Source organism: Giraffa tippelskirchi, chromosome 10 (genome assembly GCF_054371585.1).
Source record: "Giraffa tippelskirchi isolate mGirTip1 chromosome 10, T2T-mGirTip1v1.2.pri, whole genome shotgun sequence".
NCBI classification, from domain to species: domain Eukaryota; kingdom Metazoa; phylum Chordata; class Mammalia; order Artiodactyla; family Giraffidae; genus Giraffa; species Giraffa tippelskirchi.
The window spans coordinates 38,787,077-38,809,425 of NC_137284.1; the positions used below are offsets into that span (position 1 = coordinate 38,787,077).

The 22,349-nt window shown below is 46.0% G+C and overlaps 1 long non-coding RNA gene across 1 annotated transcript; it reads left to right on the top strand.

Moving 5' to 3' along the window:
• Positions 1-113: 113 nt before the first annotated feature.
• Positions 114-9,033, top strand: LOC145523294 (uncharacterized). The gene is made up of 4 exons (XR_014066470.1): positions 114-727; positions 1,814-1,928; positions 2,500-2,628; positions 8,423-9,033. It is a non-coding gene; the product is annotated as an uncharacterized LOC145523294 (long non-coding RNA).
• The last annotated feature ends 13,316 nt before the right edge of the window (positions 9,034-22,349 follow it).

Here is a 22,349-nt window from a genome sequence, read left to right on the forward strand (position 1 = left end):
GGCGCGCGACGGACTGCGCGCCTCTCCAGTGGCCGCGCGCCGCCCGCCCGCGCTCCGCCCCGCAGCCCGGGGCGCCCCGCCCCGCTCCCCGGCGCTCGCCTCCCTCCCACCCGGTGCGCGGCGCTCTGGGGCCGGGCGCGGAGGCCGCCGCGGCTCTCCCAGCCGGGCCCGCGCGCCCCTTCTCCCCCAGGGGAGCGGCGCGCCCCCAGATCCTGCCGGCTCCCTTTGCTGTCCTCCAGCTGTCCCCTCGGCCCCTGGCCGCTCCACATCGGGCAGCGAAACGTACACAAAGAACACGGGGTTTCGGGCTTATTTACGAAGATCGTGGTTTTTAAACTGCCGGCTGTGTGACCCGGAGCAAACCGCTCGGCCTCTCGCTTTCGGGGTCCTCGCCCGTAAAGAGACTGGGGAGGATCAGAACGATAAGGCTTTTCGAACGCGGGGCCCTGCGCCTGGCACGGCGCGGGCGTGCGGCTCCGTGCGCCCCCCAACCCGCCCGGCGTGCAGCCCGGCCCCGCTCCCGCCCCCCCACCCCCGCTTCGGCCCGACCTGCAGCAGCGAGTCGAGGGAGGGGGGCGCCCCGGAGCCGCCGACGGCCTCGCGCTCCGATTTCCTCACCGTACGAAATGAAATTCCACAGGGGGATTCGAGAGGAAATGAGACCGGGACGCTCCGTGCTTCTCGGCCCGCCGCCCTTCCTGTCTCGGGGACACGGTTTCTAAATAAGGTTGGGAGGGCGAGAGGGCGGGAGGGGAGAAGCTTGACCTGTGCAGGAGGTGGTGGCGGGTGGGGAGGGGGCCGGGAAGGCTGCCCTCCCCCATCCTTCCGGGCATGCACCCCCCTCGCCCCCTCTGCCTCCTGCATCTCTTTCCAACTTTCTCTGCTTCTGCGGGGATCCTGAGGATCATGCCAGCCGTGTTTTGATCCAGCTTTACCCTGTCATTCCCAGCCCCTCTCCCCACCCTCCCCTCCTTCGGCCGAGCTTGGTGCTAGCCCACAGTCTCCGCTAAAGCCTCAGCAGGTGGATTCCTAAACGATTTAGTCCCTGCAGGACTGCCGTTAAGCCAGTGTGCCTCGTGGAGCCTCAGATGGGTCACCTGTATAATAAGGAAGTTCATATCTACCCCACACAGTTCTTCTGACTTAAATGAGATAATGTGTGTAAATTGTGGCCCTCACTGACTGGCATGTCGTAAGTGCCAAATAACTTGGCTATTGTTGATGTTGTGGAAATCTCCTGCAGCCCGGGTCTAAGGATCTGGATTAAGAGCTTTCTGCTCTCTTCCTGAGATCTTTTTGTCCAACACTTACCACAGTTCTCCAAGAACTTGGTGAAAGGGACCAAGTTGCTAATGTGTATTTATGTCCTCCCATTTCAAGTAAGTCTAGCATATGGCAGAGGCTGGATGCAAGTTGAAAGGACCTCAGTACCACTCATGTGGTAATCATCTTATGCCTTGTATATATTACCAACCGGTCCTGGGTGAGGGCAAGAATGGAATCAACTTTTTTTTTGCTATTTGGCGCTGTGCCTAGAATTGTGTTAGGCACATAGAAGCTGCATGGTCTCCAGCCATCGTCATAACCTTCCAGGGAAGGAGACTCTATTTGTCCCTCAAAGAAATGAAGAAACTGAGGTCAGAACCAAAGTGATTGTTAGAAAATGAAGGGGGAAAAAATAGAGGCTCAAGGGAGGCCTTTGAAAAATAGGGGGGTGGGAGTGGGGGGGAGCTGGGTTATTTCCCCAGAAAAGTTCCCAGCTGGAAATCTATATACTTAGCAGTTGGGCTGAATCTTCTCTTTATCTTTGCAGAGTAATGCATGAGACCACTGGCCTACAGAGATGAATAAATGATGAGTGAATCAAATGAACAGACGGTTCTCACCTTGTAGGAACTCACAGGAGGAGACGATAAACAGACAACAGTGTAAGTGCCCACAGAGAGAACTGTGGGTAAATTGAAGGTAGAAGTAGCTGCATTTAGAGGGCTGCTCAAAGGGTAGAATTCTGAGCTACTCAACAAAACAGAGCTGTGTGCAGTTGGCACTTCTCCTTGGGCACTTGCAAGGAGGGCAGAGGGGTTTGCTTTGTGCTAAAGATTTGCATACATGGTTTATTAAGCAGTGGATACTATGAGGTCAAGAAGCAGGAGCTGTCCCTGCACAGGGCCTAGCACACAGAGGCAGCTCATTGTGTTGGCTGAAGGAATACTATTATCAAATCAATAACAGATAACTCATGTAGAATCTTTACTCTGTGCCAGATATGGTGTTACACACTTTGCATGCATTTATTTCACACAACGGCCTCAGCAAACTGATGTTCCAAGAGAGTAAGCCGTTTGCCCAAGAACACAGGTTAAGTGACAGAGGAGATGTGTATCTGCCGAGCCAAAAGTCTGTGTGCATGGCACCGCGTTCACAGAGGAAGCTACCCGAAACTCCACCTAATCCATGGTTACAGATAACCCTTTTGTGATCTGGACCTCTCCTTCCTAGAGTCCTGCCATCTCTGCCTCAGCCTGCCTGATGCGACTGTCTCCTTTGAGAGCCCTTGAAAAAGCCCCTTGCCCGTCAGAAGCTTTTCCTGTCAACAGCTTTTCTTTCCCAGCATGGAACTCATCGCAGGTATTTTCCAAAAAAGAAAGCCCGGGGAATCACATTTCAGTTTGAATGTGGAAAGAAAACAAAGCCCACGACTTAGAGCTAAGTCTGAATGGCCTGGAGCCTCCCTCTCACCGAGTGGTTTACACAGTCACCAATCTGCGCCTGGTGACAGGCATGGCATGTTTGTCTTTGTTGCAGAAAACGCTTCCCCAAGGGAGTTCCAGGCAGAGGGCTATCCACCCTGTGACATGCACTGTTCAAGAGAGGTGCGTGCTCAGTCTCTCAGTCACTCTGTCATATCCAACTCTTTATAACCCCATGGACGATGGCTCACCAGGCTCCACTGTTCGTGGGATTTTTCAATCAAGAAAATTGGAGTGGGTTGCTGTTTCCTCCTCCAGGGAATCTTATTGGACCAGGGATCAAACCTGAGTCTTCTGCTTTGGTAGGCGGATTTCTGTACCACTGATCCACCTGGGAGGCCCAAGAGAGGAGTTGAAGATAGGGACTTGAGAGCAGACCTTCTGTTAACCTGAAGGATGGGCCATGGGTCCCTAGTGGCTCTGGCCTGAGTGCCTGGACAGCTTCCTCCATCCACTCCCTGAGTGACAAAGACACAGCCACTTTGGAGCAGCAACAAACATGACTTCAGCGGGCTGTTGGGCAGTTGGAGGGCTCTCTATTTGCATCTAATGAGAGGCTGGGTTCTAATTAACTCCTGTGATGTGTTAATTTTTCAACCTGACATTTTCTGCTCTAATAGATTCTGGTAATGGTTCCTAAATTAAAGGCTGCATTTGCAGACTAACGTTTAGGTTAAAATCCACCACCTAGGGGGTGGGGGAGGTGGCCCATAAACATCCTTTCCCTCCTAAGGGAAACCTCTCATTTGCAGTTCTTTGCTAACCCAATTAAGAGCTGAAGTAGTCACCCTAGAGCCTGCTTTTTATTTCCTGCGAAACAATCCAACTAATCCATATTCAGTAGCTTCCAAGAAAAGTCTTATTCCAACCACTCATGAAGAAACCAGCTTCTTTGAATCTGGACAAAACATTTAAAACTCACAAAGAGCTGTCTTAATAGAAAATGTAAGAAAGTGGTTCATTATTATCCTGTTTGGTTTTTGAGGGAGAAATTCACTGTGACTAAAACCTCATAAGGATTGGGAATTTACTGTGGGACCGCAGAGCAGGGGGACAAGCCATACCCCATCCCATCCATTATAGTCCGACAGCTGCATCTTCCCTCGCACCCAAGACCATGTAGACTGAGTAAACCAGAAGGGAACACTAATCTAGCTCTAAGTTGAGGAATCAGAGGCCCCAAGTGGTTAAGTAAAGTGAAAATGTTAATCACTCAGTTGTGTCCAGTGGACTGTAGCCCACCAGGCTCCTCTGTCCATGGGATTCTCCAGGCCAGAATACTGGAGTGGGTTGCCATTTCCTTCTCCAGGGGATCTTCCCGACCCAGAGATCAAACCCAGGTCTCCTGCATTACAGGCAGATTCTTATATATAAATATATAAAAAAATCAAGTCACCACAGAATTCTTGGCTGTCACGGAGTCAAAGCCCGGTTATTCCTCCTTCCAAGCATAAGGTGTTATAGAGGATACTGTTGGTGATGGTGATGGTTTCATGTACAATGGGCAATGAAGAACCTTTGCAGGAGGCAACACATAATGCAAACATTTATGGACATGTCACTGAGCTGGATACTGAGTGGTATGCAGATATAAAAGGGGGCCCCTGCCTTCAAAGAGCATACAGTAACACTGGAGGAGATTAAGACCTGAGACTGAGAGTGAAACAAAATTGTCTATAGTTAAGTGCTTTTTCTTGAGCTCCCTTGCAGCGTTACAGTTTAGTGTTTTGTTTTGTTCTTTTCTGTCTCCTTCAAAACCCTCTGAGGCTGTGTCCTTTTCACCATTGTGCTGTTGAACAGCAAAGAAAAATACCATCTGACCCAGAGAAACCACTCAATAGATACTTAGATAAATGAATGAATGTTCAAGCTATAAGTGCTCTAGTTCTTCAGAAAAAGAACCTTCATTATGTGCTGGATATGGATGACCACCAAAATACAGCCTAACTGGTCCCAGAATGATGGTCAAATCTATTGTATAAGCCACTCCTGCAAGTCAGCTTTCAGCTCTCTTCTGAACTTGGTTGTTTTACCAAATCATTTTTATCTTTTCTATTTTTTTCTGCCAATTCCTAAATCCTTTAAGGTAGAAAAGTGTAATGGCCCAAATTGTTATTTGATTCAGAAGCCTGTTTCTCTACTCCTGCAAGTCAGCTTTCAGCTCTCTTCTGAACTTGGTTGTTTTACCAAATCATTTTTATCTTTTCTATTTTTTTCTGCCAATTCCTAAATCCTTTAAGGTAGAAAAGTGTAATGGCCCAAATTGTTATTTGATTCAGAAGCCTGTTTCTCTACTTCATGAATTAGCTCAAGACATTTTCTTATCACTGTTTCTCGGCTAGTTGACTACCCATCTCATTATTGTCAGTCATTAGGAATCACACATGCTTCAAGACAGGCAGTGAGCAGGGGTCGCAAGCCAAGGAGTTATAACTTAGGGGATCACCTGAGAGTGATACATTTGTAGAAAAATTGGAATGTGAGTTTAGCTGTGAGGCATGTGTATGTTTCCAAGAAACCTTGGGAAGCATGGAAAAGAAGGTACCTGTAATAACATTCTCATAGGCATCACTCGTCTGTTGATACAGGTGAGAAATGAACAGGGATGAAAACAGTGCTAAATAATTACCAAAGGGTGAGCCAGCCATCTGCTGTGGATAAGCATGAACTAAGTTAGACAGAGTTACAGATGGTGGTTTTAAACCATAGCCTCAGTTTCTTTGACATTGATCCCATTAAAGGGCAGAATGTATGTTCCATTCCCTTGAATCTGGAATCCTTCAACCAATAGAATATGGTGTGGCACTAGGTGACTTCCAAAGCTACGTCGTGAAACCATGCAGTTTCTACCTTATTTACTGGGAAATTCATTTTAGAGCTCTGAGCAGCCTTGTAATGTCCAGTTACCTTGATACCACCATACAGGAGAGGCCACCTGTGGGCTTTGGAGCAGACAGTCCCAGACAGATCTGTCCTTAAGTCATCCCAGGCCACGTGCCAGAAATGTGAATGAAGATGCCATCTTGGAAATGGGGTCTCTGGCCCCAGCTTCTACTCCCAGCTGTTTGAATTATCCCATCCCAGATCTTATAGGGCAGAGAAGAACCATCCTTGCTGTGCCCTTTCCAAATTCCTGACACACAAAACCCATATTGGTTATTGTTTTATGCCTATCCTAGTCCATTTGAGCTGCTGTATCAAAATACCACAGACTGGGTGTCAAATAGAAATTTGTTTCTCCCAGCTCTGGACGCTGAGAAGCCCAAGATCAAGGAGCCAGTAGATTCAGTGGGAAGGGGCCCACCTCCTGGTTCATAGATGTCTGCCTTTTTGCTGTATTCTCACATAGCAGGGACTCCCCAGGTGGCTCAGTGGAATAGAATCTGCTTGCCAATGCAGGAGACATGGGTTCGATCCCTGGGTTGGGAAGATCCCCTGGAATAGGAAATGGCAACCCACTCCAGTATTCTTGCCTGGAAAATTCCACAGACAGAGTAGCCTGGTGGGCTGGAGCCCAAGGGGTAGAAAAAGTCAGACATGACTGAGCAACTGAGCATGCATGCACACATAGCAGAAGGAACAAGGGAGCTCCCCAGGATCTTTTTTATAAGGGCATTAATCCCATTCATGAGGCCCCACCCTCATGACCTAATCACCTCCCCAAGTCCCCATTTCCAATACGAACACATTGGGGGCTGGGGTTTCAACATATGAATTTTTCCCCTTTATTTATTTATTCATTTTTAATTAATTCGTATGGCAAAAATCAACATATGAATTTTGAAAGACACAAACATTGTCAGTCGCAATGCCTATAGGTTTAGGTTGGTTTGTTACTCAACATCATATAACCAAAGCAGAAGTAAAGTGACAAAATGTCAAACGAGAGTGTGACTCTGTTAGAGAAAGAATGACTATCACCCAAAGGAGGATAAAGGGACTTTAGATGGGGTGATGTTTTCAGTTGCACAAGGGACAGATGGGTCATGTTAGGTGAAAGCATGATTTTGCCACTGTCTTTAGAATTCTTTCGCTCAGCTGGCAAAGATTCTGCCTGCAATGCAGGAAACCTCTGTTCAATTCCTGGGTTGGGAAGATTCCCTGAGGAAGGGCATGGCTACCCACTCCAATATTCTTGCCTGGAGAATCCCCATAGACAGAGGAGCCTGGCGGGCTACAGTCCATGAGGTTGCGAAGAGTTGGACATGACTGAGCAACTAAGCACACACACATGGTTTAAAGAAGGGTGTGTGACTGCCAAATTGACAGAGAGTGACTCTGGTAGCTTTGTACTGTGTCCATTTAGCTACAGTAGAACTACATTTCCCCAAATTCCCTTCCCTGCATGGTTCCAGATCGGGGTTAGCCACAAGAGAAATTTTCCTGAGACTGGCGAGGTGGAAGTGAAGCCAGTGTTGGGTACCAGGCACCGTGGCAGTTCAGGCGCGTTGTCCCTAATGGCTGGCTCATTTGCTGGGTGGAGCGGCATCTAGACCTGCACTGTCTCCTTCAGCTTTTCTGGGTCCTGAGCCAGGTGTGAGTAATTCTGTGGCCAAGAGCTAGGACTTCTGCCGGTCACCTGCACCCTCAAGATTAGAGGTGGCTAGAGACAAGACACCAGATCCAGTTTGTTCCTGTAGTTCCAATGTGCCCTCGACTTCCCAAACTTTGTGCTCAGCTTTCCTTGTTGATTGCAGTCCCTTCCATACAGTACCTTTGCAGAGTACTCCACTGGCTTCCGCATTTTGTAAGGTCTGATGCTTATTATAAATTCTTGATTCTACCTTACTCAGAGTGACTCTGCTTCTTCAATCAAACCCTGACTGACACATCCCATAAAAATGACTCACAGGATGTTAGCTCTGGCAGCTGCCTTAGAGTTCACCTGGTCCCCTGCTCATTTCTGAATGGGGAAACTGAGGTCCTCAATGTGACTTGCCCAAGTGGCACAAAAAAATGAATAGTTGAGGGACTTTCCTGGTGGTCCACTGGTTAAGAATCTGCCTGCCAACGCAGGGGACACGGGTTTGATCCCTGCTCTGGGAACTAAGATCCCACAGGCTGCGTGCAAAGTAGCTAAGCCCTCATGCCACAGCTACTGAATCCACGCCCCTTAGAGCCTGTGCTCTGCAGCAAGAGAAACCACCACGATGAGAAGCCCGCACTGCGCAACTAGAGAGCAGCCCCTGCTTGCTGCAACTAGAGAAAGCCTGCTTGTAGCAGCAAAGAGCCAGCGAAGTCAAAACCAAATTAATTAATTTTTAAAAATCTAATTTTTTTTTTTTTAAAGAGTGATCAAACCAGCTTGCTAATCTGTTCTGTGACCTCAGTATTTTGCCAGAGTCCTCTCTGACTTAGGCAGTTGTGATGGACCTGCTGTCCCAGATTCTGTTCTCTACCCAAGCACCTGATGGAGCCCCTTCTGTCCAGCACTGTGCTAGTTGTTTTACATAGATGACCTCATTTAATCCACCAGCTCTCCAGTTCAGTTCAGTTCAGTCGCTCAGTCGTGTCCAACTCTCTGCGACCCCATGAATTGCAGCACACCAGGTCTCCCTGTCCATCACCAACTCCTGGAGTGTGCCCAAACCCATGTCCATAGAGTCAGTGATGCCATCCAACCATCTCATCCTCTGTTGTCCCCTTCTCCTCCTGCCCCCAATCCTACCCAGCATTAGGGTCTTTTCCAATGAGTCAACTCTTCACATGAGGTGGCCAAAGTATTGGAGTTTCAGCTTCAACATCAGACCTTCCAATGAACACCTAGGATTGATCTCCTTTAGGTTGGATTGATTGGATCTCCTTGCAGTCCAAGGGACTCTCAAGAGTCTTCTCCAACACCACAGTTCAAAAGCACCAATTCTGCGGCGCTCAGCTTTCTTCACCGTCCAACTCTCACATCCATACGTGACCACTGGAAAAACCATAGCCTTGACTAGACGGACTTTTGTTGGCAAAGTAATGTCTCTGCTTTTCAATATGCTATCTAGGTTGGCCATAACCTTCCTTCCAAGGAGTAAGGGTCTTTTAATTTTGGCTCTCCAGAGTATATCCTAAACCTGAACTGCCTCTCTCTGTCTCCACCACCTCCAACGGGCCGACCCTTGACTTGTCAGCGCTCACTCACGACTGTCTCCTAACAGGCCTGCTCATCAGCAGTCTCTTCTCTACCCAGAAACAGGGGCATCATTACACCAGCTTCCACCCCTGGCTCTTTGCTCCTGCTAAAAGCCTCTCAGTGGTTTCCCACTGCTGTTGGAATAAAGTGGATTAGGTCTGCACAGCGCCGGCTCCCCTCTGCTTGGTTCACACTCTCTGCATGCTCTGGGTTCTCTCGTACGTCCACCTTCCCTCTGCCCCTAAATCCCAGCCAGCTGGTGGCTGCTGCGGAGGCGCTGTGGTCCCCTCGGCCTGGAAGGCCGCTCTCCCCCAGCCTCGTGTGGCTGCTCCTTCCTGACAAATGGCATTTCCTCCGCGAGGGCACCCTGAACACGGCTGTCTCAGTCACTTACTCCTTTCCTTCAGTCACTTACTCCTTCCTCTGTTTTATTTCCTTCCCAGCACGTACTGAGGCCTGTCACTGTCTTGGCTATTTACTCGTTTATTTATTTATTTTAGTTTTAAAATATTAATATGTATTTATTTACCTGGCTGCAGCGGGTCTTACTTCACATGCAAACTCTTAGTTGTGGCACATGGGATCTAGTTCCCTGACCAGGGATCAAACCCCGGCCCTCCTGCATTAGGAGTGCGGAGTCTTAGCCCCTGGACCGCCAAGGAAGTCCCTACTGGGTTATTATTAATGTTGTCTCTCTCCTACCTAGAAAGAATCTCCATGAGGACAGGGTCTTAAATGTCTTATTCGTTACTATACCCCTGATGCCTGGAAAGTGCTCAGAAAATATTTGTTAAATGAACAGACCTGTATAGTACCCACTGTAATTCTCTCCACTTTGCAAATGAAGATAGCGCCTCGGAGATTAAAAACTGGCCTGAAGCCCCGTAGTAAATTGTTGTTGTTCAGTCACCAAGTCGTGTCTGACTCTTTGCAACCCCATGGATAGCAGCACACCAGGCTTCCCTGTCCTTTACTGTCTCCCGGAGTTGGCTCAAACTCAAGTCCATGGAGTCAGTGATGCCATCAGTAAATAGCAGAATTGATATTATTCCAACACAGGCTCACCTGATCCTCATGCATACTACTTCAGAGGTTTCATTGCCTCCATTAGTGTCCTCTGGGTGCAAGATGTGCCCAGATATTAGAACTGCAAGGAACCTTTGATAATCAGCTATTGATAGCTCCTTGCCTAGTTGTTACAGTAAAGTGAATCAATTAACCATTTCTTGAGTCCTTCCTGTGGGCACCGATAAGTTAACTGGAATTGCTCCACCAAATAGGACAGACATTAATATCCCTTGTTTATCACATCCTGGGAATTTATAGATGCCTGCATGTTTATCTGACTTTCCTACAATAGCTCTTAAGTTTTCAGTTTCAAGAATGTGGCTGAATTTTAGACCTTCTTGTCTCAGTTTTTCTTCATTATCTCTTCTGCCTTCGAGAAGCTATACCATTTCCATTCTAAAACAAGAAGAGACATCTTTTAAGAAAACAATTTTCAGACTCATGCAAAGAAACAGTAGTAGTGGACAGCATCTGTTAGGTCACCAGAGACCTGGGAGGAACCTTCCAAATAGTCTGCTGCAGAACTCAACAAATAAAGAAGCTGAGACCCAGTGGGTGCAGATGGCTTATCCAAGATGGGGCTAAAAATAGATCTCCTTTACTCTGACTCCAGGACTCTTCCCACAACATTGCACCTTCTACCTTCTTACTGGAAAAACTAAGATTGCTATGGAAACTGGGTTATAGATAAACAGGAGCAGACCCATTACTCCGACCCAAGGCTTCAGACTGCTTATGTAGGGATCTCGGTCATAGAATGCTCTGTAAACCAGGCTCTTTCTACTTGTTCTCAGTAGTACTGCTACACATGACCGCTCCTGTACCAGGGATGACTAGACTTGCCCCACCTGCATGCCCTTTAGAATGGCCAGTCACTTTTCCACCTCAGTCAACTCATCTACCCTTCTGCCTTGTCCACTCATTGTGTTTCAGAATAGCTGTGTTGAATGATTTCCTTATTTCTGCTTCTGTGACTAAGCCTCCCTTGAAGGGTGAGCTGAGACATCCCTGCTAATGAAGTCTAAATTATAGTATACTCATGCGACTCAGCAGTAAAGAATCTGCCTGTAGTGCAGGAGATCCTGGTTTGATCCCTGCGTTGGGAAGATCCTCTGAAGGAGGAAACGGCAACCCACTTCAGCATTCTTGCTTGGAGAATCCCATGGACAGAGGAGCATGACAGGGGTCACAAAGAGTCAGACACAACTTAGTGACTAAACAACAACAACTATTGTGTCTGTTTATCAGTGACAGAAGATTTGGAGGGATTAAGGTACTTTCTCAAGGTTACAGTATGGGGCAGAGTTAGGTCTGTCCATGGAGAGACCTACAAATAGAGCAAGCAAATTAGATCCAGAGTAATCTGATTGGAAATTTTAACTTTGTGGTTACTAGTATGTGATGCTGATCAGTTTGATCTTTCTGAATCTCAGTGTCCATATCTTTAAAATGGGATAATAAAGACAATGGCAGACCCTGTTGGTTGTTTTGCCAGTAGCCTCCCCCTCCCCCTACTCAGTTCAGTTTATTTGCTCAGTCGTGTTTGACTCTTTGTGACCCCATGGACTGCAGTACGCCAGGCCTCCCTGTCTATCACCAACTCCTGGAGTTTACTCAAACTCATCTCCATGGAGTGGGTGATGCCATCCAACCATCACAGTCTCTGTCGTCCCCTTCTTCTCCTGCCTTCAATCTTTCCCAGTATCAGGATCTTTTCCAATGCGTCAGTTCTTTGCATGAAGTGGCCTACCCCTACTGGCCCAATCCAAACTTTTTTTCCTTTCTAACAACAAAGTGTTAGACTGTTAAGTGCTTCAGAGGAAGATGAGGTCTTTCCTAGCTCTAGGGCATGGCGGCAAATCTCTCTCCTTGCAAGAGACTGGCTTAGAAATGGGCATGTGACCTAACTCTAGCCAATGAGATGGCAGTACAAATGGGGGGTATGGAGGGCTCATCACAGAAGATGATTTTCCTAACTTTTAGAAGGGGATTCATTGGTGGCTCAAACTAAAGAATCTGCCTTTCTTGCGGGTGATCTGGGTTTGATCCCTGGGTCCATTATAGCAAGATCTGCCCCTTCTTTTTTAATGTATTTATTTGGCTGCATCAGGTCTTCCCTACAGCATGTGGGATCTTACACTCCGGCACACACACTCAATAGTTGCGGTGCATGGGTTGAGTTGCCCCTCCGCGCGGCATGTGGGATCTTAGTTCCCGCCCCAGGGACCGAACCCATGACCCCTGCGTTGGAAGGTGAGTTCTCAACCATTGGAGCACCAGGAAGGTCCCAATCTGCCTCTTCTTACTCCAGTTCTTGGATGTTGTTTGAGGATATGATGGCTGGAACTGTCACTGCCATTTTGCTACCCCAAAGAGGCCAAATGCTGAAGACGAATGTGTGGTTAATTTTATGGGTCAATTTGACTGGACTTCAGGGTGTCCAGATATTTGGTTAAACATTATTCTAGGTGTTTCTGTGAGGATATTTTTGAATGAGTTTAACATTCCAATCAATAGAATGAGTAAAGCAAATTGCCCTCCCTAACGGAATGGACCTCATCCAGTCTAAATAGAATAAAATAGGTCTAAATAGAATTAAAAGGCTGACCCTCTGCTGAGACGAGAAAATCCCTCCTCCTTACTGCCTTTGATCTGGGACATCAGTTTTTTCCTGCTTTCAGGCTAGAACTGAACTTTTGGCTCTTCCTGGGCCTTGAGCCGGCTAGACTTCAGACTGTAACTGCACCATGAGCTCTGCTGGTCTCTAGCTTGTCAACTCACCCTGCAGGTCTTCGGAGAGTCAGCTTCCATACCCACTTTGATATACATATATCTGTTCTATTGGTTCTGTTTTTCTGAAGAGCCCTGACTAATAAAATGAGAGAGCAGAAAGATGAAAAGAACCTGGGTTCTTACAGATATGACTGAGCTACTGAATTAATCAGCCCCAGTAGTCCTTTTTTTTGAATTGATGGTTAAGTGAGAGAATACATTTTTCTTCTTGTGGAAGCCACTTTTAATTGGGTTTCTTTCTTATCTCTTGTACCTGAAGACTCTATAAGTGATCCAGCAGTCAAAGTAGTAGGATTGTTGTGAAAATACAATGGTGGTTAGTAAATATTGGTTCTCCTCTCAGAATCTGAATTATAGAGCAAGACTCTTCTTAAGACTGATAATCCCTTAAACAGTATAGTCTTTTTGTCACAGAATGCCTCCCTAGGCATTATTCTACTAGATTGTGGGTTTATTATTATTTTTACTATTGGCTTCAGTGTGCAGCCTGTGGGATCTTAGTTCCCGAACAGGGATTGGACCCAGGGCCATAGCAGTGAAAGCACCAAGTCCTAACTACTGGATCACCAGGGAAGTCCATAGATTGTAAATGTCTTGAAAATTGACATTAGGTTTATTTTGTCTCTAGCTGTAACTCCTAGCACAGGTATTGAATCTTAGATTATATCTTTTCGTGGATTTTTTCTTCAGTGACATTGATGCTCACTTGGAAGTAGTTGCCTAGGAACTGGGCAAAGTGAATTAACACAACTGTAGGTGTATACCTCTAGTTATTGGTTACGCGTGCATGCATGCTCAGTTGCTTAAGTTGTATCTGACTCTTTGTGACCCTATGTACTGTAGCCCGCCAGGCTCCTCTGTTCATGGGATTCTCCAGGCAAGAATGCTAGAATGGGTTGCCCTGCCCTCCTCCAGGGGATCTTCCTGACCCAGGGATCAAACCCCTGTCTCCTGCATTGCAGGCAGATTCTTTACTGCTGAGCCATCTGGGAAGCCCTAGTTGTTAGTTATGGGACAGTTCAGTTTGGTTCTTTGATTGGCAGACTTTATGTTAAGGTGTTTAAATCTGCTATTATCTAAGGCCTATGTTATATTGAAGGCATCATTAACTTTATAACCCATCATGTGAACATTCCCTGACTGTCAGGATTTCCACCAAAGGCTTAGAATTAACATTGCTTAGAAGGGCTTGGGTGACCCAGGGCTTCAGGATGAGCATTAGAAAATGCTAAATGCGATCTTAAAAGATAAACAAGAATTTTAAGGACAGATAACCATCACCAAGTTGCTTCTGCTTGCCGGAGGATGAGTTTTCTATACATCACAGACTATAAATGAGGAAGGCAGAGAGAAAGAGGACCCCCATAAGAGGAGTCTGTAATTTCGGGTACATGCTGGGGGGTGGGGTGTGGAGTGGAAAGGAGTCATCAAGGGACAGGAGGCCTCTGGCTGGCAGCATCTCTGTGCTTCTTCCAGGAGAAAGTGCCTTTCCAAGGAACATTCACCTCTTCACCATGACTCCCATGTAGACTTTGTCAGTGAAGGGAACTCTTGACCAAGAAAGCCTTCTTTATAGTCAGCAAACCTGTGAGGAAATGATAAATATTATTACAACAGCTGTTCCCTCATTTAACCTCCAGCAAGTCTTGAATCTAGAAGGTCAGGTGTATGGCTCAAGAAATATTATCTTCTGTTAAGTACCCCAAGTGATGTTTTTAGTAATTTTTCAGAACTTACCTTGAGTTATTACTGATAGACATCTGGACTCGGCACCCTGTTTTGAGATGGTCTTGCCAGCTAATTACTATGTCCTAAAAGGTCATTGTTTAGTAGTCTCTGTATAATACAATCTATTATACAGAGTGAAGTAAGTCAGAAAAGCAAATATCACATATTAACGCAAATATAGGGAATCTAGAAAGATGGTACTGATGAACCTATTTTCATGGCAGCAATGGAGCTGAAGTCATAGAGAATGGACTTCTGGACACAGTGGGGGAAGGAAAAGGTGGAACAGATTGAGAGAATAGCATGAAACATATACATTACCATAAGTAAAATAGATAGCTGGTGGGAATTTGCTGTATGACGTAGGGAGCTCAACCCTGTGCTCTGTGACAACCTAGAGGGATGGGATGGGGTGGGAGATGGGAGGGAGGTTCCAGAGGGATGGACATATTCTTGCCTATGGCTGATTCATGTTGATGTATGGCAGAAACCAACACAATATTGTAAATCAATTATCCTCCAATTAAATAAAAAACTAAAAAATAAACTGTCTTTGTTAGGCTTTATCTGTGAGTGCAGGGCATATAGGTGGGAGAGGTAGGTCTGGAGAGTACGATGCTCTAGGATTCTCTTCAGGATGTGCTCATGGTCCCTTTCACCCACGAGAGGGACCTTGACCTTGAACAAAGGGTATGAACAATGTAGGTCAGCTTCTAGCCCATTTCCTGCAAGAATTAGTAAATTATCCCCTCTAGATGGACACTCCTTGACGGGTTCTGGCTTGGTGAGAGAAGAAAAAGCTAGGTTTTGGCCCCACCTGTCCACAGTGGGCTGCCTTTGAACATTGTATACAATCTTCTCAACTGTGCAGGATGGCCTTTCATTATATGAGATCCTGGTGGTGATTTAGTCGCTAAGTCATGTCTGACTCTTGCAATCCCATGGACTGTAACCTGCCAGACCCCTCTGTCCATGGGATTTCCCAGGCAAGAATGTTGGCGTGGGTTGCCATTTCCTTCTCCAGGGGATCTTCCCAACCTGTGGATCCAACCCAGTCTCCTGCATTGCAGGTGGATTCTTTACTGACTGAGTCATCAAGGAAGCCCTAACCTTGGCTTTCTCCAAGTGAAGATCTTAGCCACCTGAGGGCTAATTCTTAAAAACTAAAATAGCTTTTTTGGGTGGGGTCCCTAATAAGGCCCTAAATAAACAGCATCCTTATTCCCAATTAGGTTCAAAACAAGTTGAGTAAATAAATAAGGTAAAAATATTGCCTTTATTGGTGACAGAGGCTAGACTGATCAGTAGATGCTACTGCTTTTTTTTTTTAAATTTGTATTCCTTTATCCGGCTGTGCTGGGTCTTAGTTGCAGCATGCAGGATCTTCAAGTTGAGGCATATGAACTCTTAGCTGTGGCATGTAGGATCTATTTCCCTGACCAGGGATCGAACCTGGGCTCCCTGCCTTGGGAGCACGGAGTCTTAGCCATTGGACCACCAGCTGAGTCCCCAGATGCTACAACTTGAGTACAGAAGAAGTCACTGCCCTTTATTTGCTGACCAGTATTCATCTTCTCGACCCAGGAATTGACCCAGGGTCTCCTGCATTGCAGGCGGGTTCTTTATCAACTGAGCCACCAGGGAAGCCCTACCAGGTGCTAATTGACACTGTATCTAACCTTCCCATAATTTGAGGAGATCAATATGTGGTCCCTGTTCTGTAGATGAGGAAACTGAGTTAATAAGTTGGAGGAGAAGTCAAACTCAGGCCTGACTAGCCCCAGAACTCCCACTTCTGACTTGGCACTGTCACTTCTGGAGAACCAGCTGGAATTTCTGCAACCAAGACCCAATTAAATCAACCAACAATTCTTATGAGATTCCCAAAATTATCCTCTGGCAGAGTTTTTCCCTTTCCCCAAAGTTCTCTTTTGGCACAAACCAAAAAGGCCTGGCTCCTTCAGCAGATCTAGAAATGTGTAAAGTCTCACATCTCCCAGTTCTGGGTCATTTTTCATTGCTCCTGGGAGCACTAGGTCTAAGGCCAGCATGGACGTACTATTTTGAAACTAAAGGCATTTCTCAGAAAACTCAGGCATGGTGCCATTGCAAGGATATATTTTATATCATCACCCAGGTCTTCAGCCCCGTGGTGCAGTATCACCGCTGCTGTCCTTCCGTTCGGGCTTCACTGCCTATGGAGAAAGGCTGCTCTGTTTAGCGTTGCTTCCCAAGCATGTTGGAAAAACCACATGCACAGACCCAAAGGGCTATTTCACTCTCGTGGATTTTTATCATTACAAATGTACATTTTTCCATGGGATAGTTCTTGCTTTAGGTCAAGTTCCTTGGAAGCAGAGCCTGAGATGGATTGGTTTCAAGTAATTTATTGTGTTCAAGGAGAGAAACAGTCCTGATGGGGAAAAGGGCTGAACAAGAATTTGGCTTCAGCTGGAGTCAAGCTTCTGCTTGATCCCGTGGAGACCTCTGGAGCACAGACTGCACCACGGGGATCATCTTGCCTTAAAGTTAGCAGGGCTGGCCCTGTGTACCCCCACGATGGCCAGTTTGAGGCCACTGGCCATGGAGGCCACGAATCTATATGCCTGTGCACGTAGCTACCTGGTTGAAGTGGCTACCATTTGCTCCAGGGGGCTCCCTCTACACCATGGGCATTTGTCCAGAGAAGGAGTAGCTGTGAATTATACCAGCCAACTCTTCCAGCAGCTCGGGGAAACTGCCTGGGTGCGCTGGCTGGTAAAAAGGACCTGGGCAGGGCACCAAAACCAGTTCTGAGTCACAAGACACAAAAATCATTCGAATCCGAGTACTGGTTCATTAATCTCAGCGTTCCCAGAGAGTATGTCTCATTATATATTCCTCGCTACACATTTAATTGGTGAAGAAACTAAGGCAAAAACCAAGAGCAAAATAGCCCTGCACGTCCAAGGAGCTGTGACTAAAGATGGTGTTCAAGCAAGAGTCACCCTATTTCAACGTTCAGCCAGCCTGCTGCAATACATAACTGTGATAGCTCCAGCAAATTCCATTTCATGCCCAACAATACCGCATACCGTCCAGCCTTCCAGTGTGACCGACAGGTGGCGCCAGAAACACCCACATTTATTCCAACTAATTGATGGCATTCTGTATATATTGGATAAAATGCCAATTCCCCTCTACTCAGATTTCCATGTGGAAAAGACACTCGTAGCATTAAATCCAACCCTAAATTTGGTAACTTACAGTTTTCCATTTGCTATTTGACCTCTGTCTTGAAAGGTTACTTGAATGTGAAAAAAAAAAATAGGGTGATAGGGCCAGTGAATTCAGAAAGAAAACATCTATTCATTAGCAAAAGGAAGGAAAAAAGACTGGAGACCTGCATCCTTTTCCTTCAAGGTCTCTTTAGTGTGTAAATGCCGAAGATTATTAGGAAATATGTGAATAACAGGATAAAAAAGTCAAGGATACTGCCTCCAAAGCATGAACTTTATTCCTGACTGAAAACAGACTTGGATGGCAACCAAGTTGTTCAAGGATTGCTCCAGCTAGTATCTGACCACAGGGTTCCACTCCGGGAAAGGTCTCTGGGTCCAGCATTCACCATTTTCAAGTTTGTTTCTTTTGAAGTTTGTACTTTATTGTTGGTGAGGGAAGTAAAGAGAGGGAGTGGATGCTGCATCTTCCAATTTTTTTTTTTCTGAACATTCCAGCAACTGCCCTTTTTCCCTATGTAGGGCGATCCAAGGAGCAGAATGACTTCGAGAAAAAGCACTGAACTGAGAATTAAGCCACAGCACACAATACATTGAACAGAGAAATAGGCCACTTTTATTATTTGATTCTTCAACGATGTTAAAAATTGTTTAAAATGGGGATACCGAGTTTCAGAAAGGTCATTTAAATCTTAGCCAGGATCTCAGTCCAGTTTCTCTGACCCCAAGGCCAAGTTAAATCTAGATGTGCTGTGAGCTCACCATGCAAAGTCGAACAAACCATGTCATCTAACTGTGCTTCAGCTTTATCGCTAACATAAGAGGCCAGATTGCATGGCCCCAACACATCTTCCAGCTTGAAACCTCCAGATTCTAAATAGTACGTGTAGAGTACAGTGTCTTGTGTACTGAACGGAGCTGGAGGTGTGGTTTGGCACCACCGTCTGTAGGAAGGGAGGGTAAAGCTCACTTTGATAGCGTTCCAAAGTGGAAGGTGACACGGCTATTATACAATGCGTGAAACAGTCTGGTTCTTGTATTTGGGGGGAAAAGTAAATACCAGGTCCTGATTAGCCTTTCCTATACCTGTCGTCAGCTTATTGTACTGTAAACACTGCGTCTCTGGGAGCCTTCCTTTTCAAATGAAATGATCCCAGCATTTGGAATTCCTCTTCTCATGCCATGCTCTTCTGCCATGCATGCCGCAAATGATTTTCACTGCCCTTCTCTGAACTTTGACTATTTTTACTCTACCTTTTTGACAGCAAGACTGGTTAAAAGGAGTTTTGGGGTTTTTTTGTTGTTGTTGTTGTTTGTTTGGGGGATTGTTTTGTTAACTTAAAGACTTGCGGCAACAGGACTCCTAAATGGTACATGTGGATTCCTTGCTTATTTATTTATTTTTAAAAATAGTTTCTTTTCATTTATTTGGCTGGACCGAGTCTTAGCTGTGGCATGCAGGATCTTTGATCTTGGTTGTGGCATGCAAACTCTTAGTTGTGGCATGTGGGATCTAGTCCCCTGATCAGGGATGAAAACTGGGTCCCCTGCATTGGGAGTGCAAAGTCTTAGCCACAGAACCGCCAGAGAAGTCCCCCCAGCCCTTGCTCATTTATATCTCCATAATGTGAATGGGAGAAGCCAGGAAAAAAGGGAGAAAAAAAATTAACCTTAATTGAGTGCTCACAATATGTCAGACTCTCTGCTCAGCCTATTTGATGTCTTATCTCCTCTTGAGTGGGAGGCAGGTCAGTCTTGTGGTATGGCGGTTAGACAGACCTGGGTTCTCATCCAGGCCCTGTATCTGCTTCATCATGTAACTCTGGGCAATCTACGTAACTTCTCCAAGCGTTGGTTTCCTCAGTGATACAACGTAAGTAGCTGGTATAAGCCCAGAGTAAACGCTCAATGAGTGTTAGCCAACATCACTACCCTCCCGAAGGGCAAAGCTTATCTGCTTCACTCTAGAGAACAACAACAAAAATAAAGTCCAAGGAGTTAAGAAAAAGACTTCCGAACTTATATTGATCTGACTCTGTTATGGGTACCTATTGTTGCTTTTCCCCAATACCATTCTTTCCTGGGCAAACCATCCTGCCGCCCATTGTTTTGCTAGAGCAGCCGCCATACTCTGTCTCCAAGCTCCCTGGGCATGTGACTCAGGTCTGACCAATCAGAGTGTTTTATCTTCGTGTTGCCCATGATTGACCCAGGGCATGGTCAGCACGATTTTTCTGTAAAGAACCGATAGGAATATTTTAGGCTTTGTAAGAGACAAGATCCCTGTCGCCACTACTCAAATGTACTGTGACAGCAGAAAACACAGTCCATAAATGTATGGGTGTGTAGTGTCCAATGAAATTTAAATTTATGGACACTGAAATTTGAGTTGAGATAATTTTCAGATGTGTCACAAAATATTATCTTCCTTTTTTTCCAACCATTTAAAAATGATGAAACTATTTAACTCCCTTACTGTCCAAAAGCAGGAGACAGGCTGGATTTGGCCCATGGGTCATAGCTTGTTGACTCCTGGTCTAAGAGATGAGCATGTGACCCACAGAGGTCAAAGTCCTGCCATGAGATTTAATACATGAACACTGGGAGGGACTGTGTGGTTCATCCTTTTGAATCCCGATTCCCATGGCTGTCTTCCTTTCCATGTGGAGGAATCCTGTGAGAGTATCAGAACCACAACATAGAGAATTAGAGCCAAGCAGAGCCAGCTAAAGATGGAGAAAGAAACAGAGCCCTGGAGACTTCATTTGAGTCTCTCCTCTAGTGATGCCTGTTAGTTCCATGAACCTACGGATTCCTTTTTTCCCTAATCTAGTTTGAGTCAGGTTTTAATCATCTACAATGAGAGGGTTCTGACAGAGACTTACAGGTTTGTTTTCCTCATACTATGCAAAAGCACCTTACAAAATTATTAAGAAAAATGGAAAACTAGCATGTATCATGTACTCACCATGTGCCAAGCCATTGGGTAAGGTGATTTCATGTGTGATCTCTCATTTATGCGTGTATGCATGCACTCGGTCATGTCCAGCTCTTTGCAGTCACATGGACTGTACCCCTCCAGGCTCCTCTGTCCATGGAGTTTTCCAGGAAAGCATACTGGAGCGGGTTGCCATTTCCTACTGCAGGGGATCTTTCCAAACCAGGGATGGAACCTGCGTCTCTCGCACCTGCTGCATTAGTGGGTGGAGCCTTTACCACTGTGCCACCTAGGAAGCCTAGTTAGTTCTTATAAACCCGTTGAGGTTGGCAATATTTTTACCTCATTTTACCAAGAGCACAGATACATTTGATGCTAGTTGGTTGCTGGCCCAGATCCAGTGTTTGAAAGTTGAATGAAGCAGTCTGCAGGGATTTGGGGGGGGGCATTGAGGGAACAGACTTCTCAGGTCCATTTTCTTCCCACTTCACTGCCCTGGAAAGTCTGATGGAAGAGTCAGGGCACGCTTAATCCCTTTTCTGAGAAAGAGAGCAGGCACCGATGAGGAATCCCTGCTGTTCCCTCTGGCCATCCTGGGTGCTGGGGAGTGGTGTCCTGGAGTTCCCACGCAGCTGCCCAGTGGAGAGGGGACGAGCAGCTGAGGCACTGGGCAGCAGCCCGGGTTAATCCAGGCTGCAGTTTGCAAACCTCTTTGCAGCACTGATCAAGGATTTCCTTCAGAAGTATCACTTCCAAGCAGCTGGCTGGCTTGACTTTGCCAACTGCTTGTGACCCCTGGCTGCACAGGAAGCTTCAGCAGGTAGAACTTGGCCAGCCTGAGGAGCAAATACAGCCCGGAGCTCCTTAGGACAGAACAGAAAGGTTTGCACAAATAAGATTTGCATGATACAGGATGAGAAAGGTGCCAGGGAAAATAATCCTCCTTGTCCATTAACCCTCTTGATATATCAGCACTTTGAGTTTTGGCCTGAAGACCAAGAGCTATCATAGCGACAGCTACAGGTACTTATTGGACGGCTACTGTATCACCACCCATTTCTTTTTTCTTTTTTTTTTTTTTTTATTTTATTTTATTATTATTATTTTTTATAAATTTATTTATTTTAGTTGAGGGCTAATTACTTTACAATATTGTAATAGTTTTTGCCATACATTGACATGAATCAGCCATGGGTTTACATGTGTTCCCCTTCCCGGACCCCCCACCCACCTCCCTCCCCATCCCATCCTTCTGGATCATCCCATTGCCCCAGCCCTGAGCCCTTGTCACATGCATCGAACATGGAATGGTGCTCTGTTTCACATATGACAATACACATGTCTCAATGCCATTCTCCCAGAACGTCCCACCCTCACCTTCTCCCTCAGAGTCCATAAAATTGTTCCATGCATCTGTGTCTCTTATTCTGTCTCGCATATAGGGTTATCGTTACCATCTTTCAAATTCCATATATATGCATTAGTATACTGTATTGTTGTTTTTCTTTCTGGCTTACTTCACTCTGTATAATGGGCTCCAGTTTCATCCATCTCAGTAGAACCGATTCAAATGTATTTTTTTAATGGCTGAGTAATATTCCATTGTGTATATGTACCACAGCTTCCTTATCCATTCGTCTGCTGATGGACATCTAGGTTGCTTCCATGTCCTGGCTATTGTAAACAGTGCTGCGATGAACATTGGGGTACACGCGTCTCTTTCAATTCTGGTTTCC